This window comes from Octodon degus, unplaced genomic scaffold (genome assembly GCF_000260255.1).
Source record: "Octodon degus isolate 3935 unplaced genomic scaffold, OctDeg1.0 scaffold00110, whole genome shotgun sequence".
NCBI classification, from domain to species: domain Eukaryota; kingdom Metazoa; phylum Chordata; class Mammalia; order Rodentia; family Octodontidae; genus Octodon; species Octodon degus.
Genome location: NW_004524686.1, coordinates 2,962,252 through 2,968,929, shown reverse-complemented (window position 1 = coordinate 2,968,929; position 6,678 = coordinate 2,962,252). Strand labels below are relative to the sequence as shown.

Sequence of the window (6,678 nt, the reverse complement as noted above, 5' to 3'; positions counted from 1 at the left end):
ACATGGCACAGCCCTACAGTAAAAACTAAAAACACAATCTTAGCAGACACTGTGGTGAATTCCTGTAATCCCATTTACACAGGAGGCTGTGAAATGAAGATGACAAATCTGAAGTCAATCTGGCCAATTTAGCCAGACCCTGTCTCAAAATACAATTTAAAAAGGACTGGGAGTGCCGGGGATATAGCTAAGCAGCATAGGCACCTGCCTGGCAAGCACAGGGTCATATCTGATTCCTAGTACCAAAAATAAAGGAGGAAGGGAGGGAAGGAAACAGAGAAAGGAGGACAGAAGGATGGATGGGGAATATAACTCAGTGGTAGTTTGCCTAGCATATTTGAGGACCTGAGTTTGATCTTAAAATCACACACACAAAAAGCCACAATCTTATAGAGGTACACTACCTAAGAAATAATGAGGAAACAGCCTTACGGGTAAAAATGAAATCCAAGAGCACAAACAGAGCCAGGGAGATAGCTCAGCAGCATAAATGCCTGCCTGGCAAGCACAAGGTCCCAAGTTTGATCCCTGGTACCACAAAAAAAAAAAAAAAAAAAAGCCCAAGAGCACAAACAATATGATGTCTAGCATGCATACAGATTGAGCACCCCTCATCAGAAAATCCAACATACGCTGAAATCCAAAACATTTTGACTATCAACCTGATGCAGTAAGTGGAAAATTCCACAAAGGATATTTCACAGGATACAATAAAAATGCTCTATAAAATGTCTTCAAGTGACCTGTACAATGTGTTTATGAAACTCAACTGACTTTTCACACTTATTCTTGGGTTCCCTTCCAAAGATATCCTATTATATAGATATAGACATAGATATAGATATAGATATAGATATAGATATAGATATAGATAAATGGACAAAAATCACAAATTCTAAGCACTTCTGGGTCCCAGGCTTTTCTGGTAAGGAACATTCAACCTGCATAACCAGTAAGTCAGTGGTGGGAAACCCTTAAGAGTGCCCAAACTGCAACACACAACCATGTATTTATTGCAAAGTGCCAAATATTACAATTAAACCTGAACACTGAGGTTTTACAAAACTCATATATTAGTATCATTTGTCTTAAAAAGAAAAATAAGTAACATGTGTTAAAGGTTTGTACAAATGAAGTTGACCTACTTACTCTGCGATGACTCCTATCTTAAGTTTTACCCCAATAATCACTGCTATTATATACTGTATTACAATCAAAATGACAAATCTACACATTTTCACTTAATTCCACCAATAACTTTTCTCGCTTTCTTCCTGGTCAATTCTGATATTAAAATGGAAGTAAACAGTTAAATGTGAATAAACCTCGAAAGTCTAATTCAAAGCTAATCTCTGTCACACACTAACAGTGGAACAGGGATACCACTGATCGCATGTTAGTATAAGACCATATACATGAAAATGGTACACAGCCTTTGATACAAAAACCAAGAACTCTGACAAATACTAAGAAAAATATTTTCTTCTTTCAAGAAGCATAATATGCAGTTGAGGCAAAATGACACATAGTCATGAAAGAATGACTACATATGGGATTTCTTCTATTTGTTAAATGTAACAATCTGAGTCAAAAGGCCAGAACAGGCTTCATAGAAGCAAAGCTAAACCTAAGCTATAAAAAGGATACAGAGAAGGAAAAACCAGAGATGTAATGAGTATGGAAAAACTGCAGAATATGAGAGGCAGGCAAGCATCCATCCCAGTTGGAAAGAGTGGGAAATAAAGCTGACTAGGTAGAATAAAGCTTTAAAAGCTTGACTGAAGCATATGAACTCAATCCAGTTGGCAAAAAGAATCCATTATGGGTTCTCCAGCAGGGAAGCTGACATAATGAAACCAATACTTTAAATAAATTATACTGTCAGTAGTTACAGAGGATAAGATAGAAAAGAAAGGTTGCTCAGGACAACCATCTAGACAATGCAATCAATAACCCAAACCCAAAACCATTCACTTGTTCTTCACTCATTGATAGTAGACTCCTAGGTAAGAATACTGGCCTACCAGTCAGCCAAACTGGGCCTAAATGTCTACTCTTGCCCCTTTACTACCTGAGCCTTCACTTTTTCATTGTTAAGAGTAATAGCTGTTGAGATTGTCACAAGTACTTGTTAAAGGCCCAGTATAGGCCTGACCACAGAACTGTATCAGTTGCAAATATTGCAGAATTAAGAATAATTTAAAAGAATTTTTAAAATGAATGAGTAGCTTGTACAGCAATTAACCACTAAGAAGAATGTATGCAGTGTGTTAATTACTGAAACTGTCCTAGCGATTTGATTTGAAACTCTCATTGCTATTTGTTTATCAATAAAATTATGAAAAAAAAATGAGTAGCGAAAATCAACTAAGGTTCAGATATTTTAGACAAAAGATCTTGACAGATATAAAATACACAACAAAGCCTACTGTGGGAGTACACTCCTGAATCCCAGCATTTGGGAGGCTGAGGCAGGAGAACTGCTGTAAATTCGAGGCCAGCCTGGGCAGCCTGAACTATACAGCAAGACCCTGTCTCAAAAGAAAGACGCTGGCCAGACAGTTTAGCAGATTAAAACACCTGCTTAGGCAGAGCGCAGCAGCCAGGATTCATACCTGGTGTGCCCTGCCACCGCCACCGCCACCGCCACCCCACCCCCGCCACGCTGAGATGGCAATTGAGACTGGGCATGCTGCCACATGCCTATAATCCCAGCACTTGGGAAGTTGAAAACAGAATCAGTAGGAGTCCGATCTATACAGTAAGACCCCGTGGACCCTGTACTAAATACAAACAAAGAGAACTCAGATGAGCCAAGTATGGTGGCAAATGGCTGTAATCCCTGCTACTGGGGAGACTGAGGCTAGAAGATCTCCAAGATCAAAGTTAGCCTGGACCATTTAGGAAGACCCTCCCTCAAAACTACTTGGCTTGTTTGGTGTTTTTTGTTTGTTTGTTTGTTTGTTTGTTTTGGTGGAGGTGTTCACTCAGTGTGATATCCCTGGGTTCAATTCCAGGTAGAGAGATGGAGAGAGACGGGACCAGTTCTAGGAAAAGAAAGAGGGAAGGAAAAAGGGGAGAAAGAAGAGGAGTGGGAGAAAACAGACCTACTGGATGTGATCAACCTAGAAGACTGAAAATATTGCTGGATCCATCCTCAAGAGTTCCTTTTAATCTAAACAATTCAAAAATGTTTCAAATACAGTAATTTTTACAAATTCCAAACATAACTGAGCAGAGACAAAAAGCATCCAAAAGAACAACCACTGCACCAACCAACATCCACCAAACGTTACCACATCCAGACCCCGATAGCATCCACCTAATTCTTCAAGGTGTATAAAACTCTTAAGTCATGACTTTTCAGAGTAAACAAATCACACTAAACATATTTCAAAAACGTTACCCTGCAACTTAAGCAACAGAACTTCTAAGTGACATTATGCCCCCATTAAAACTAGTAACCAAAATGTAATACAAAACCAAACCCATACTGCTCTAAAATAATTGGTAGGTCAAGCCCACACATACTAACTCACCTAAATGTTTCAACTCAATGAATTCTAGATTGTCCCCATTGCACAGGTAAAGAAACTAGGACAAGGCACAGATCACTTCCCCAAGGTCACACAGCCAGTAAGAAATACAGCCTGAGTTTCAACACAAGTAGGTCCCTGCAAAGTCTCTGGTTGTACTACAACACAAAAACTTAAATCGACTTTTCTTACACAAATTGCAGGAATATAAATCCTCAAGATAATTAAGCACATACTTATTTGCTTTTCCACTTTTATTTAAAACATGGAATATTTTCTTAATTCAGCTGGTATTATTTCAGAGGTTCTTTCACCCTCACCAATCTTAAAGTAGGAAATGCAGCAGCTTATAAGAGTGCATCTTATTAAATAGTGCTAGGGAGTTAAGCACAGTGATATGAATCTTAGGAATTTCATTTATCCATGTAATCACTTGACCTAGTTAGTACAGAGAGGCCCAACTGTAGAAATACAAACTTGGTTAAAAACATGAGTCTTTTGTAAGGCTAACTACACACTAACACTGACAAAATAGCTGTGAAATTTTGTCACAAATATGTTCACGTACAAAGAACATGGACTAGGGGTCAGAGAGACCCAAGTTTGAATCCTGGTGCAACCTCTAATCATTTTGTGACCTTGACCAAATGAATTAAATCCTTTGCACTCTGTTTCATCATCCACAAATAAAGGCCAACACTATCGACCTCACAGGATTAGCCTGTGGCATAAGTGACACAGAAAGCACCTCACACCACCTACAAGGCAGCCTGGGCTGAATCCCTTTCTTGAAGCTCTACAGTAAATGTGTATTTACTGTACCCTTATTGAACACAATTCCAGACAGTAAGTAGCCAAATCTCCAGCTCTCTCACAGAACAGTTGCTGCTGCTGTTGTTTTTAAACTTTAAGGTACTGTAGGTGGTGGAGTGGTTTGCATAGTAAACAACCATTTCTTTACTACATGGCCATGGGGTCCTAAACCCTCTGTAGTATGGAAACTGAGTATAAAACACAAATGTCTTTTGCTTTTTTTTTTTCCTGCTTTTCAGTTACAACACTGTAATTTACTTGTGAACAGTCAAATTCACATGTTCTAGAAAAATATTAAGTCCCAGGGAAAGCCTATGTTTTGTCATACCTACCCTGGCCTCCCCAATTCATGCTGTGGATTTTTTAACAAATACTTCCAAAAATGAACAACTTCAACCAATTTTTCACATCACTCCATCTAAATGTGTTGAGTGAGAAATTCTTAGTAATCCTGTCATAAGCTATGGAAAGGGGTATTCCTTGGTCAGCTACTCACCTAACCAGTCTGTACTTGTATTACATCGCTGTACTAATGTATCTATTCAACAGGTTGATGCTCCAAAGGTCTATTAATCACATCCCCTTTTATCAGTAACCCCTCTGTTTACTGATCTTTCCCCTCATCTGCTTGCCAAAAGGCCCCCAGCACGCAGGAAGCAGTCATTTCTTGGTAGATAGGTATCATGGTAAATGAGAAAAGCCTTGATTAGGTTTGGAGAACAGAAGTCTTAAAAAGATTCCTGGACATACTGTATAAAAAGTTACTAAAATACTTAACACTTCCTTGACACAACTAATACAAAACTACAACTAAAGGAAGGAGCCATTCCACTTATCAAGTAGGTTTTTATAAGAACCAAAGCTAGTATGTCAGAACAAAAATATCTTAAACCGATGTTGAGCTTGACAACAATTTTTAAGCCATTTCTAAGTCCTCAGCTGTCCTCCTTCAAAGTAAGTTAACTTCTCAGGCACTTACTATTTTCATTCCCATACTTTGTATTTTGTCTTAAACTCTATAGGTCTGAACCTAACCATGTAAATTGCCCCCCCAAAAAAGCGTTGATTTAATGACTGACTACATACAGCAGAAATGAAAAACAAAACGCACCCCTCGTATCCACACAAGCAGAAAACCTCGACAGAAAAGCAAAATATAAACACACATCACATGCTCAACCACTCTGAGGCATTCTTTCTCCCACCCCTCCTCCATAGGTAAAGGCAAACTATTTCTAGAACTCCTAATGACAATTGGGAGCCCTGCCTTGACTCCCCTAAGACGATCCAACATACACTATGCTTTCATGGAGCCCAATCTACCCAGTATCCCCAAACCTTAAACTCAATAAAACAGTGAACACATACAGTCCCAAGGAGTCAGAATTTCTGAAATAGACCAATTGCTGTGGGTCTTGCTTAACAAAAATGAATACAGATCACACTGGGAAACTGAAAAAGTCACTGGCTATCTTCAGGGTAGAAGAACACCTACTGCAAGTTGTTTTAGTAAGTGGATAAAAACACCGTGATACGGCCTCTCATTAATCAAATTTGTGAAGTAGTCTTTAGGGAAAAAAGGAAAGAGAATTATACTGGGGGAGGGGTGCGTTCAGCCGGGCTAAAAATAACACACCATTTCACCCACCATATTTTATTAACAAAATGTTTGGATCAGCACAAGGCTCTTGACTGGAAAACAAGAACACCAACAGTAAACTTCCCTAAGTCAACCGTAAATAACATAGGTACTTCATCCCTGGTGCCGGCAAAATCCAAAATGTTAAATACTGTAAACTCCACAGACACCGAAGAAATCGGATTCACTACGTTCAAACACTTCCCGTGTATGACCATTAGAATTATTTTACAATGTTAGATAACCCAACAGCATTTCTCTCCAGGCGGCACAACCGAAACCCTACAAGGAGCACACCATTTTCACAACCCAATTTTTATGCCCTTTGCCACGACACTGATATGTGTATTTCAGCAATTAAGAACTTCCAAAAATACTGAGCACGTTAACGCACGCATGGCCTCCCTGGAGCTGCCACTGAAGATTAATGCTCCACTTAAATAAAAGTCTGCTCCAGTTCAAAAACAAACAAAAAATAAAAATAAAAAAGCTTGCCATGGGCTGCAAAGAGGAAGTTTGGGAGACACCACCTTCTCACAACGTGGCCTTCAACAGTCAGAAAAGAATGCGACTCCGTGCCACCCAAAACTTACCAGGAAGCTGGCAGTAACTTTGCCAATTCTACACTTCCGAACCCAACTTCAAAGCGCTCTGCCCACCGCCTCCCGCCGAGGACGGGCGCCCGGTCGC

At 39.4% G+C, this 6,678-nt stretch overlaps 1 protein-coding gene across 4 annotated transcripts in view; it reads right to left on the bottom strand.

Annotated features, from left to right (window-relative positions):
• Positions 1–6,678, bottom strand: part of Tbl1xr1 (transducin beta like 1 X-linked receptor 1) — a 178,314-nt gene that overhangs the window by 170,239 nt on the left and 1,397 nt on the right. For 2 of the 4 annotated variants that reach the window (XM_023699084.1, XM_004639335.2), the window contains exon 1: positions 6,582–6,672. The exons of 1 other annotated variant lie outside the window; for it this stretch is intronic. The gene's annotated coding sequence lies outside the window, so the exon portion shown is untranslated. Of the gene's footprint in view, positions 1–6,581; positions 6,673–6,678 lie in introns of those variants that run through there. One more of the 4 variants, XM_023699086.1, reaches the window with a different exon arrangement.